Source organism: Panulirus ornatus, chromosome 5 (genome assembly GCF_036320965.1).
Source record: "Panulirus ornatus isolate Po-2019 chromosome 5, ASM3632096v1, whole genome shotgun sequence".
Lineage (NCBI taxonomy): Eukaryota > Metazoa > Arthropoda > Malacostraca > Decapoda > Palinuridae > Panulirus > Panulirus ornatus.
In genome coordinates, this window is record NC_092228.1 from 40,882,940 (window position 1) to 40,896,511 (window position 13,572).

General features: G+C 37.4%; 1 protein-coding gene across 17 annotated transcripts in view; it reads left to right on the plus strand.

The window, feature by feature from the left end:
- MTA1-like (metastasis associated 1-like) overlaps positions 1-13,572 on the plus strand; it is a 129,725-nt gene that overhangs the window by 93,017 nt on the left and 23,136 nt on the right. The gene's annotated exons all lie outside the window — the stretch shown is intronic.

Genomic DNA, 13,572 nt, shown 5'->3' on the forward strand with positions numbered 1-13,572 from the left:
ATGGAAATAGCTGTTGTATGATCAAATGGGAATGGTTCTTAAATTTTTACATATCTAATGAAATTGAGTAATGATCTTTTATTGTTACTGAGAACTTATGGTTGCTTCTGATCATTTGCAAAGATAAATTTCCAGTGTGTGATACAGTATATTTTTTATATTCTTAGATATACTTTGAACTTTTAACCTTTGGAGATAATGGGATTGCTGTGATCCCAAATTTAATATTTCTTGATATTGCAAGGTAGTACTGTAGTTTTCTTGGCTTGTTGACAAGCTTTAGAGACTTGTACTTAAATTGATATGTCAGTAAATGCAAATGGACAGCAGTCAGTAAGAAGGCCAGTCTACTAAAATAGTGACTGACCCTCCAAGTCATTGCCCATAAGTGGCAGAAGGGTTTGAGAGGCAAGAAATATCAATCAGCTCACTGTCTGCACTATGATGCAAGCATCTATCATACCCCAGATGGAATCGTTGCAAGCCCAGGTTGCTCCACTTTACTCATTCTGAGTTGGCTTTCCCAGGCTTTAGAAGTTTTATTTTCTGTTAGAAGTCATGCAATAGAGTAAGGATGATAGATGTATTGTTCCATTATAGAACTTCAAAATGTGTGATGGGATACCTACAGATTTCGTCATCTTTAAAATGTCGTATTGATTCATTTACACAGATAATCTTTTTTGGAAGACGACCGAAGCTCAGTAGTTCAGGTGTTTATGACTTCTTTCAGGTCTGAAATGAGTTGTCCTCAATAGTGTCACTCATTGAGCTGAGGGCGGCTGAGGCAGAAGAGGAAGATATTATCCCTTTAAACTCAAATCATTTCTAGAATGGCCCCTGAAAATGTCATTTTGCTATGAAAAAGCATAATTGTTTGTATCATCCTTTTTCTTACTTTTTCAAGTAGAAAAGATGCTAAACTTGCTGTATCTGGCACTAAGATTTGTGAAAACCAACGTTTTGTCCAGAAAAATATGGATTTTATAAAAAAAATATCTTGGAAGATATTCATGAATTCAATTTGCAATGAATTATACAATAACAGCCTCATAATTCCTAAAAGGCCAAAAGAGAGTTAAATCATAACCCATCTAAATTGAACACCATAAGTATTCATAAAACTGCTCCTGGTGCTACCTCTTAAACATGGGCATTGTCAAATATTTATGAAGAAAATGTATGCATATATACTTTTCCATCTCGGTAAAAGATTTGACTTGACTGTTGGTGTGATTCAGCCACACGTCAGGTTTTGAAAATACAAAGTACATTAATGCACTGTATTGCAAGACATTTGAAATATTATTAGTACGGAATGTGTTCTAATGACAATAATCGAATCCTCAAGAGGACTTATCCATAAGGGGTGGCCATGGCAGAAAAACCAGTAACATTGTATATAAGCAATATACTAGTCTTGAACCATGCTACATAAAGAGAGAACATAATTACATGAAACATATTACTGGAAAGCTTATATAAAAGAATTTATATGGATGAAAATATAAGCAATCTATGTGAATGTCATTATGGCATTGTGGTTATCTGATGCCACTATCTGCTTCCCTCCTGCTGTGAAGGGCAGCATGATGTGATGGTTTTTTGGCACCACTTTCAGGTTCCCTTTTACTTTGGGTGTCAGTATGGCAGTGTGGATGTCTGGCATCACTGTCAATTTCCTTCTTGCACACATGTATGGCAGCACATTCAGTGTGGTGTTCGTTTCAAACTCCTAAGGAGTTTCATCAAACACCATGATAGCTGAAATATCTTATGCCACCGTGGTGAAAAGTTAAACACTGCAATTTTTATTGCTAGAAATTAATTAATTGCAGCCATACAACACCACCAAAGGTTAGATTATTGTTAATGAACTGGTTTTCTGACAGCAAGAATCAGATGTTGTCTACTATTGGTAGATCATGATGAAATGCATTTTTTAGCTTTTGAGAATGCTGAAGTGAATTAAGTTTGACTTAGCTAAATGCTGATGAGGGAACACTAGTTAGCAATAGCAGAGGTACAGTTTCTCTCAGATCGCTGTGGAACCTTAAGTATTTAGTCATCCACACCAGCAAATGTATGGGTGGCATGTGTGTTGTAGATAGATGGCTATGTGGCACCGTTGTTATATGATGTATATTTGGCCGTTGTCATAGTATTAAAACAGGAGAAACTTATCCAGAGCAGCCCATTGGTGCTTGTGTAAACCACAGGAACTGTAAGAAGTCTTACAAGGCAATAGCAAGTGATCCTTTCCATGCAGTCTACAAGGCAATAGCAAGAAATCCTCACCATGCAGTCTTGCTGTATGTTGAACAGTAGAATGTCAGCTATTTTTGTAGTGCTCTGAAGTAATACTTTTAAGGTTTGAGTAGCAACCACAAGTTGATACTCTGTTCCTTAGATGCAGTGCTTGTTATTGAGATTACTGCCTCTACCAATTTCTCTCATGTATTTACAAGAGGGGTTTCAATGTTGATTTCTAAAAACAAAGAGGCATCACTGGCAGGTGAATATATACAGAAAGTAAACAGTTAACCAAAGACTTGTTGTTCTGTAATGAGGTTGCTTGCTGAAGGAGTTGTTTTGTTTATGTAGTTAATGATATCTTAAGAATGGGAAGTAGCAGTCATATCTCTTTTTGAATAAGTATTTTTTAGCATTTATGATGTAATGAGGCAGCTTACTCCAATTTACATTGCCATAGTTTAGAAAAATGGTCTCGGTGAAATCTTTGTGGAGTCTTTTCAACCAAAACTTAGATATATTCTTGGAAGGCTCCAGTGATCAAACTTTATTGGGAATAGATGAAATCAACCAGAAAGAACATTGCTTCTGTAAAACAAACAGAAAAGTTCTTCAGCATAATATTGTTCATGTAAACAGAACAGATATACTTATCTATAGCTCAATATTTGGTGAAAGTATATGCTTTGCCTTTGTTACTGAAAAACCTCATACAGGCAAACTATCAAGAAAATCTTCCAAAACTTCTTCATAACTGTTTTGGTGTTAAAGCTTCACTTAAACTAACAGAGCAGTCTCCAAGAGAAATGTATAATCTTATTTTGATTCCTAGAATGCACTCCACAGCAAGTCCTGTGCTCTAATGCATCCTACAGTTCAAAAGATCCAAGACTAAAGTAAAAGAAATCACTCTAAGTATGAGAGTGTAGGATTTTCTGGTATCCTGGACATGTTGGTATCAGTGGTAATGAAGTCCTATTGAAGATGTTGAGGTTGAAGCAGTCATATCTAGCAATCATTTATACAAGAAATGTACCTCACAATGATCATATAGGCAGAATAAGAAATTATGTTAGTAAAGGGCAAGCTAATTGGGATATGGAAGCCCAAAAAGATAAGAAACAAGTATTTTTTGACTGAAGATTGGTCGTACAATATTGATCCATGGTCATTAGATGGAGAGAAACCTGACCCAATATATGACACCTGCAAGTGCAGTATTAATGTAAAACATGTACTGATTGTATGCCAAAGCTGCAGGAGTCTCAGAGTCAGATACGAATACAACAGTGAAAGAAATCAAAGTGTTGGAGAAATTTTGTGACAAAGTTATTAATGTAAATGGACATGAATTTTTTAAAGAAAATCAAAGCATATAGTTTTAGATGAATATATTTTAGTTTTTAGATATATTTTAAAGTCATGAGTATATAATTTTATATAGATATTTTTAAGTTTTTAGAATTTTTTTCTAGCTGAAAAGTGCTGAATAACCACTGGGTTCTAGCACATACAAATTCCCCCAAATGAAATCAATCCAATGCTATAGCCCATTGCTTTTTGTACTGGATAGCTCTATACTTCAGGTAGTGTATCTACATAGATATTATCAATTTTTTTGGAATATCTTAAACACTTCTAGTTAGTGACCATAAAGCTTCACTCACGTTGAGAGAAAAATATGAACTACTATAATCTTTCCTCTAATGGCATGTTTTGTAGCCTGTTAATTTTATTGCCCTTTTCAGGACTTGCTTAAGCCTATCCTTATCTTTGTGATAATGTGGCAACTGGAAGTGTATTGCACACTCAATATGCAGTCTTTTCATTGATTAGAAGATCTAGATTGTGCTTCAGGAGTCAGTCTAGTTTTCCTTTTGGCTCATAACAAATGTTTGTGGGTAACTATTATGCTGCAGTGGAGGAACTATTGAGAGTCTGTACTCGCAACAAGTTTTGAAGACTTACCACCTCATTTGATTTTATAGCATTGAAAAGATGTTAATGAAAGCTAATGATATAGTACATTCTAGGCTTGCAGCAACTTTATCATGCTGGGGTGTTAAATGCTTGTTTCATAATGCAGTTAGTTATGAAATTGTATTTTCTTAGTCTTGACCTTTAACTGGAGAGACTTTGACAGCCAGTCTTGGGGAGGGTCAGTCTCTTTGATTTGGTAGTATGACTTAAGTATGAAGCATATCCAGGTGCTCTTGCTTTCATGATGGTTACAAGTTCTCTGCAGCATGTTTTGTCAAAGCACAGAATGATTTATCGGATTGAACATTTATTCAATCAAGTTATCATTATGCATATAGTATGTTGCATATTTAATAAATAACCAAAATTCTTCTCTATTAACTGAAAACTAACCTCCCTTGTTGATGTTTTAATATATAATTTTTGATTGTTATATTTATAATCCATATTATGTAAGATCAGCCTTATTACATAAGGAATTATAGTTTTTCATTTTCTATCTAAGGGTAGTAAATGAAATACAGCGTGTTTTGAATGGAGGATTTTATATCTTCATGAGTATTCAACAGGCATAGTCTCTAAAAGTGTCACTTAGGAATGATCTCTGTTGCTATTGCATCCATTGCACATTTTTATTCTAATCATAAGCACAACTCAAGAGTAGAAATAAATCTCATAGTTATGAATTTGGCTCTTATTTTAACACATTAAAAACATGACAGCTTACCTGCAATTTTCCATAGATATTCACATATCTTTTTGTCCACTTTTTGTTTTTAGACCTGAGTTAAGTGGTAGAGCATTTTCAAGATATCATGTGGTTAATGAATGTAATTTTGTATTTCTCAATTGCTGGTATAATTTGTGTATAGGTTTTTAGTTTTCTCATTTATCTTGAAAATGTCTCGAGCACACTGTTCTCAGAGGTGCCTCCAGAAAACTTATCTGTCAGTGCATCCGCTTCTCCCTAACTGATTCCCTAACCTTGGTCCCTCTCTCCAACCACCATAGCTGATATTGACAGTGAAAGTGGAAGAAAAAGTGCTGATATATTTGGGGAAGGTGAGCCGGTCTTCCTCTGTGCATGATTGTGACTTGTTATCTGGTGATAAGCATTGCCGTCTGTTTTTTAATGACCCATGTTATGAAACTTAATACCAAATATCATCTTCATCCCTTAATTTACTTTTTATTATGAAAACCAGATTATTCTGATATGGTGTTAGGAGTACAAATTATTGTTAATCACTTAATGTTTCATCTTGAAGATAATGCAGGTAGTTTTGTTTAGTTTCAATCTCTTTTTATGAATTGATTGAGATGTGTGCTTCACAGCTGCCTGTAGATAGTAAAAAGTATATGTATATATATTTTATATGTATGGATAAAACTAAGGTATACTGAAATATCTTGATTCGTATCATTTCAGTTTGTTATCTACATAGATGTAGCTCTGTGAATACTGTGTTAGATATAAGGGGTTTTCCATTCTGTTGGTACTGGATTTCTCTAGCACTTCCATTATTATAGAAATTACTTCTGTTGAAATAATAAACCACTAAGTCTCCGAATGTCCCAAGGGAAAATTAGAGAAAAAGATTACAATTGAATGTAGTATATGGCAGTTGTATGTGATCTGGATTTTGTCAAAATTTATACCATGTAAGGCTTAAGTATTAAAACATAATGGTTTAGAGTTTGTCAGCCATAGGGTGTTTTTACATTTACTGTAAAAGTGTGCCACTTTGTTATGTAATTGTTGTATTTAGGATTTATCTTCTTTTAAAGGTCATACATGACTAGTGCAAAGGACCTCTGTATTTTAAAAGGCATAATGTGTGGAGATGATAGCAATGAAGAACTGGATTTTGTGTTGGTTCTTATGTACATTGTAATTTATGGTGATGTTAAAGTCTCAAACATTTTCTGATAAAGTGTTTCTCATCATAAATTTAGTACTAGATTAAATTGTTTCACGATAGTAATTCTTCAGATGCTTTTGAGCTGTGAAACAGTAAAGAATGAACATAGTAACTACAGAGTATTATTGAAACAGTGTATAGCAGACAGGTGGTATGGGGAATGAGAATATCAGAAGGGGTGAAATGAGTCACAAAGGAGATTGCTAAAAGGGCAGATCTCTGGGTTACAACTTCCCTGTACAACTAAATTTCAGGATAAGCTGGAAAAGGAAAGAAATTTTATGGCATACAGTGATGTATTAATGACTTACTATTAATCATCTTCCTTTTGATTAGCCTTAGCAACTGAGAAAATGATGTGGTGTGGGAGGGAATACATGTAAAGCAAATAAGAGCTTTAGTTTAGGAATTTAGAGCATTTGTGACTGGTACCATTAGAATTAGCAACTGGTGTTTGGCATTATTAGTATTTTTCTTTTATTTTGCTGTTTCCCGCATCAGCAAAGTAGCGCAAGGAAACAGACGAAGAATGGCCTAACAACTCGTATACACATGTATATGCATTTACGCCATACACGCTCACATTCATACATATATGAATCAGTGTATACATGCATACACAGACACTTACATACATACGCATGTACATATTCATACTTGCTGCCTTCATCCGTTCTCATCACCACACAGGAAATAGCACATACACATGCACCCTCAGCGAGGTAGCACCAGGAAAATACAAAAAGGCCACATCCGTCCACACTCAATCTCTAGCTGTCATGTGTAATGCACCAAAACCACAGCTCCGTTTCCACATCCAGGCCCTACAGACCTTCCCATGGTTTACCCCAGACACTTCACATGCCCTAGTTCAGTCCATTGACAGCATGTCGACCCTGGTATGTCGCATCATTCCGGTTCACTCTATTCCTTGCACGCCTTTCACCCTCCTGGCACCGATCGCTCAAGATCTTTTTCACTCCATCCTTCCACCTCCAATTTGGCCTCCCGCTTCTTCTTCTTCCCTCCACCTCTGACACTTATATCCTCTTTGTCAATCTTTCCTCACTCATTCTCTCCATGGGTCCAAATCACTTCAACACACCCGCCTCTGCTCTCTCAACCACACTCATTTTATTACCACACGTCTCTCTTACCCTTTCATTACTTACTTGATCAAACCACCTGCCACCACATATTGTCCTCAAGCATTTCATTTCCAACTCATCCACCCTCCTCTGTACAACCCTATCTATAGCCATGCCTCACAACCATACAACATTGTTAGAACAACTATTCCTTCAAAAATACCCATTTTTGCTCTCTGAGATAACATTCCTTCCTTCCGCACATTCTTCATTGTTCCCAGAACCTTTGCACCCTCCCTCACCCTGTGACTCGCTTCCACTTCCATGGTTCCATTCACTGCAAAGTCCACTCCGAGATATCTGTAACACTTCACTTCCTTTCACTTCATCCAGTTTTTCTCCATTCAAACTTAAATCTCAATTAACTTGTTTCTCAACCCTACTGAACCTAATAACCTTGCTCTCTTTCACCTTTACTCTCAACTGTCTCCTTTTACACACTTTTCCAAATTCAGTCAGCAATTTTTGCATTTCTGACTTGAATCAGCAACTAGAGCTGTATCATTGGCAAACAACAACTGACTCACTTCCCAGGCACTCTCATCCCAAAAGACTGCATAGTCTTCCATCTCTCCAAAGCTCTTGCACTTACCTCCCTAACCACCCCATTCATAAACAAGTTAAACAACCATAGGGACATCACACACCCCTGCCGCAGACTGACATTCACTGGAAACCAATCACTCTCCTCTCTTCCTACTCATACTCACACACATGCTGTCAATGGACTGAACCAGGGCAAGTGAAGTGTCTAGGGTAAACCATGGAAAGGTCTGTAGGGCCTGGAAGAGGATAGGGAGCTATGGTTTCAGTGCATTACACAGCTAGCGACTGAGTGTGAATGAATGTGGCCTTTTTTTTTTTTTTTTTTTTTTTTTTTTTTTTTTTTTTTGAAAGAGAGGGCAATTGAGAGTTAAGGTGACTCTTTAAAAAAGAAAAACTTGCTGAGAAAGGTGAATAGTGTGAGAAGAAGAATAGAAGCAACAGTGAGTTCAGATATGGGATGGCAGCCTGTGAAGAACTTGTGAAAAGATGATGGAGTGAGCATTTCCTTGGACATCTAAGTGTATAGATTGGAGGGAGATGAGTGTGGTGTGTTTGGACAGGATGACATGCAGAGGAAACCATGCTAGATGAAATGTGGCAAAGTAGCAGGATTAGGTGATATGATACATACATGAGTTTTTCAGGAAAGGAGATGACTGCTGTTGATCAGTTGATCAAGCAGTGCAGTGTTTTTGTGGCCAAAGATAATGGAGGACTGGGGAAACGTGTGTAATGCCATTTTATAAAGGCAAGGGGAACAAAATGAATGTTCAGGTTACAGGTATAAGTTTTAAGTTTACCAATGTTCAGATAATAGAGGTATAAGTCTGTTAAGTAGACCGTGTAAGATGTGTGGGAGAGAGGTACTTGCTTGAGTGGGTGACGTTATACATGAAGCATCAGATTGGGGTAGAGCAATATGGTTTCAGTAGAAGTAGAATGTATGTGGATCAGGTGTATACTTTGGTTAAATTTTATGAGTACTTGAAGAAGGAGAATGAATTGTTTGTAGCATTTTTGGATTTAGAGAAAGTGTATGGTGGAGATGAGAGAGAGGCCATATGGAAGATTCTTTGAATATAATAGGTTAATGGAAACTTAGTAAATATAATGAATGCTTGATATGAGAGTAAAACATGTTTGTAAGAAAGAAGGGAGAAGGGTGAGTGTTCCTAGTGAGCTAGTGAGGGATGGTTTGGTAAAACATGTTTGTAAGAAAGAAGGGAGAAGGGTGAGTGTTCCTAGTGAGCTAGTGAGGGATGGTTTGCAGTAAGTTGTGTGATGTCACCTATATATCTGTCTATATCTCTGATAACTCTTCCCACCTGGATCTCCTCCAGAGGGGTAGCTACAACAACAGAGACTCCATAATTAATGAACTCCAGTGCTGCTTCATAGTCTATAGTGCCTCATCCTTAACAAGCCTCTGGCAGAGGACATCTCCAATGCATTGTTTGCAGAGGCTCTTACTTAATGTTCCTTCTGACTATAGATACCTAATGCTCCTACCTACTAATGTTCCTGTCAACTACTTCTATGCACTGCTTCTTCCATTTTGCCAGAAGGCAGGGCTAGCGCACATGCTAACTGCAGGAAAATTCAGAGTTAGGAAGAATGAACTGTGTGAGTTGAGTGTTTACAAGTATTGTGCATGACAATGAAAGATTGCACATTTGTGGACAGAATGCCAGTAGTTCATGTATGGGTGAGGCAGAAAGAAAAGATAACTACTTGATTCAGATGAGTGCAACTTGACAACCACTGAAGTGCTGGATCACATCACCACACAACCATCACTAACCCTCCTATACCCAGGCGGGTAGTATTAGTAATATACCTTACCATGGCTGATTACTCTTTTCCTGGCTTGTAAGTGCAACTGTCTTGGAGTAAGGGTAGGTTTCTAGTATGTTAGGGATGGTAGGGCTTTACGTCCACCCCTAATACTTGATTGTTGTTTCATGCATTACTGAGGTAGCACCAGGAACAGATGAAGAAAGGCCACATCTGCTCACATCCATTCTCTAGCTGTCATTTGTAATGCACTGAAACCACAGCTGCCCATCAACAACCATGGTTTACCTCAGATGATTTTCATTCCCTGGTTCAGTCCACTGACAGAATGTTGACCCAATTATACAACAATCATCCTGTGCATGCTTTTCACCTTCCTTCATGTTCAGGCCATAATTGCTTAAAATCCCTTTCACTTGATCCTTCCATCTCCTATTTGGTCTCCCTGTTCTCCTTGTTCCCTCCACTTCTGATACGTATATCCCCTTTGTCAACCTTTCCTGACTCATTCTATCCATTTGTCCAGACCATTTCAGCACATCCTCTTCAGTGGGGCTTGGTATGTGCAAAAAGAGAGTTATGAGAGAATGTGAAAAAAGTAAGGTAATGAGATGCAGGAAGTGGGGTGAAACAGGATCATTTGAGTGTAAGCTGAATTGTTGAGGACTGGGTAATATTGGAGTCCTGTGGGTATGTAGGTGTGGACAATTAAAAAAGTATTTGGAAAGTGAGACTGTCAGTAAAGGCAAATGTTTAATGCTTAGTTATACTAGTCTTGACAGTTTTGTATGGATGTGCTTGAATACAAAAGAAAGGAAGAGGGTAGATTTGTTGGAAGTGAAATGCCTAAGGATGATGTGTGGTGTGAGGAGGATCAATTGTGAAGGAAATGACTGAATTTAGAGAGACATATTGATAAGCACAACTGAACAGGGTGCAAATGAATGTGTCAGGATATGGAGGGGGATGAGTAAAGAAGGACTAAGGTTCAATTCTCTTGAAGTGGAGGGAATAAAGGAGACAGGAAAACCTAGAAGGAGAAGGAAGGATGAATGCGTTGGATAATAGGGCCTGGACTTTGAGGTGGTTGAGAAGTGTGCTGTGAATAGATTGAATTGAATTGATGTTGTAAATGGTGGATGTGCTCTCATCAGGTTGAACCATAGCATAGGAAGCAAACAAGGCATATTACTGAGTAATATGTGGTGCATGGCGATGATATGTAGGCTTTGGTATTGATATTTTTTTTACAAGACTGCTGTAGTATGGATATATATAGATTAAGCCATTATTCTCATGTTCCTGACACTATCTGTCTAAAGTGGGAGACATATTTCTGTGTTAAATAAAATTGGACCCATTGGATTTCACCCTTTATATATGTATTCATATGGAAAGTTATTGATGAACTGTCAGTAGGTAGGGCAAGTGCAAAGCATTCGGTGCATGTCCTTCTTGGTTGATGATACTTCCTCTGCTGCTATACATATTACATTATTCTCATTCCTGAGTTCGTTTAGAACTATTTTTAATCATTTATCTTGGTTCCTCATAAATATTTCAGTGCTAGCATCATACTTATGTCTTATTTTGCATGTTAGTGTGTTGCATAGTCTCTCCTTCTTTGTTTTATAATTATTGTTTATTCTTGTTCGATATCTTTTTGGGCATAATTGCCCCATGTAATTCACTTTCTCTGAATATGTCTCAAATATTCTTTAAAGCAAAAGCTTGGTTTATACATCCTCTTCATTCATACCTTTCCAGTCATGTGTTTTTTGCATGCCATTTCCCTTTCAATCACTACTTTCTCTACACTTTACACATATATTCTGAACTTCGAGCATTTACTTTTGTACCCCTTTGTGTATTTGTAAGGGTGCTGTACATGTATTCCGCCACTCGTTATTTGGATTGAATATATTATCTTAAGCAATGCGCTCCTTGAATTAAGATTCTCAAAAATGATAAAAACTCCTAATCATGTGATGCTTTCTTAACTATTTATGTCTTTCTGTGTTAGGTCTTTGTGGGGAGTTGCTGATATCTTGTTAATTATTCCATGACATTATTGCTGAAATTTCTCATTAAGTTTATCAGTTTTATCTTCTGTCCAAATGTAAGTGTTGGTCTGTTTTTGTTTGTTTTCTTTGTATTCCTCTGATCCTTTCATTTTACTCATTCTGATATCTGCAGAATGCCTAACTGCTTTTCCCCTCGCAGTTGATGTTTAAGATCATTATTATATATACACTGTTGAAGCTGATATATGTTTACATTTTCATACACTTTGAGTTGTCTGCTATGTGTATATATATATATACACACTCAATTGTTCAGGCATGGGAAATGGTGAATATGTATGTAAAAAGATACCCCCTGCTTCAGTGAGGTAGCATGAGGAAAACAGACAAAAAAGGCCACACTTGTTCACACTCAGTCTCTAGCTGTCTTGTAATGCACTGAAACCACAGCTCCCTACCCACATCCAGTCCCCACAGTCTTTTCCATGGTTTACCCAGGATATTTCACATGCCCTGGTTCAGTCCATTGACAGCACATTGCCCCAGGTATACCACAGCCTACCAATTCACTCTATTCCTTGCACGCCTCTCACCCTCCTGTGTGTTCAGGCCCCAATTGCTCAAAGTCTTTTTCACTCCATCCTTCCACCTCCAATTTGTTCTCCGCTTCTTGTTCCCTCCACCTCTGACACCAGGGACAGATGAAGAAAGGTCTCATTCACTCACATCATTCAAAAACTGTTATCTATGCAGAAGCGCAGAAATGACACCCTCCTATCCACAACCAGACCCCCACAAACCTTTCTGTGGTTCCCCAGGTTCATTCCATGGACAGCAAATTGCCCCTTGCATGCCACATTGCACCAGTTGACTGTATCCTATGCATGATTTTCACCCTCCTGCATGTTTAGACTCTGTGCACTTAAAATCTCTTTCACTCTATGTGTCCAGACCATTTTAGAACACCTTAAGTTCTATTAACTGTCCTTTTTCTTATTACCAAGCCTCTCTCTCACCCTATCAATACTTATTCAATCAACCCTCCTCCCTCTGCATTTTGGCCTCAGACATTTTATTTCCAACACATTCACCTTCTTCCATACATTTTCATCTATATCCCATATCTTGGATCCATTCATCTCTGTTGGGACTTCTATGCTTTTGAAACATACCCATTTTTGCCCTCTTCTATTTGAGACATCAACTTCCACACATTCCTCAATACTCCCAGACACATCCACCCATCCACCCTATTACTCACCACAGCTTCCATGCTTCCATTTGCTGCCATGTTCCCTCCCTGTTCTCTAAAACACCTCACTACCTCCAAATTTTCTCCATTCAAGCTCACACCCCATCTAATTTGTCTCTTTGGACTGCTGAACCTAATGAATTTGCTTTTATTTTATTTACTCTTATGCTTCCCCTTTCACACATTCCCAAACTCAGACACCAGCATCTGCAGTTTCTCGTTTGAATCTTCCATGAGTGCTATTTCATCAGCATACAACAACCGAGTATCTTCTTAGATCCCCTCATTCCCATTTTGTGTATATTTGCCATATTCGATTGCTCTCTGCTTTGACTTAGTAACCTCATAAAGGATTTTGCAATTGTTATACTTATCTGTTTTAAGGAAGATAACTTGGATTCCAACAGGTTTTGGTGCTGAATTCCTATAAGTTGGTTATTTTCTTCAGTTTTCTCTTATATCAGTAACTGGAATGGCATGCTTATTATTCCTGTTAAACATTTCATTATCTATATTTTCTCCTCTTTTATTGATTGATTAACATTTCGCGTATATCTTCAGAGTAATGATCATGTACTTTCCCGCTATCAAAGACCCAATCTCAGATATTTGTTTTTTGCTTTATTCATTTATGATGATGGAACTTATGGATT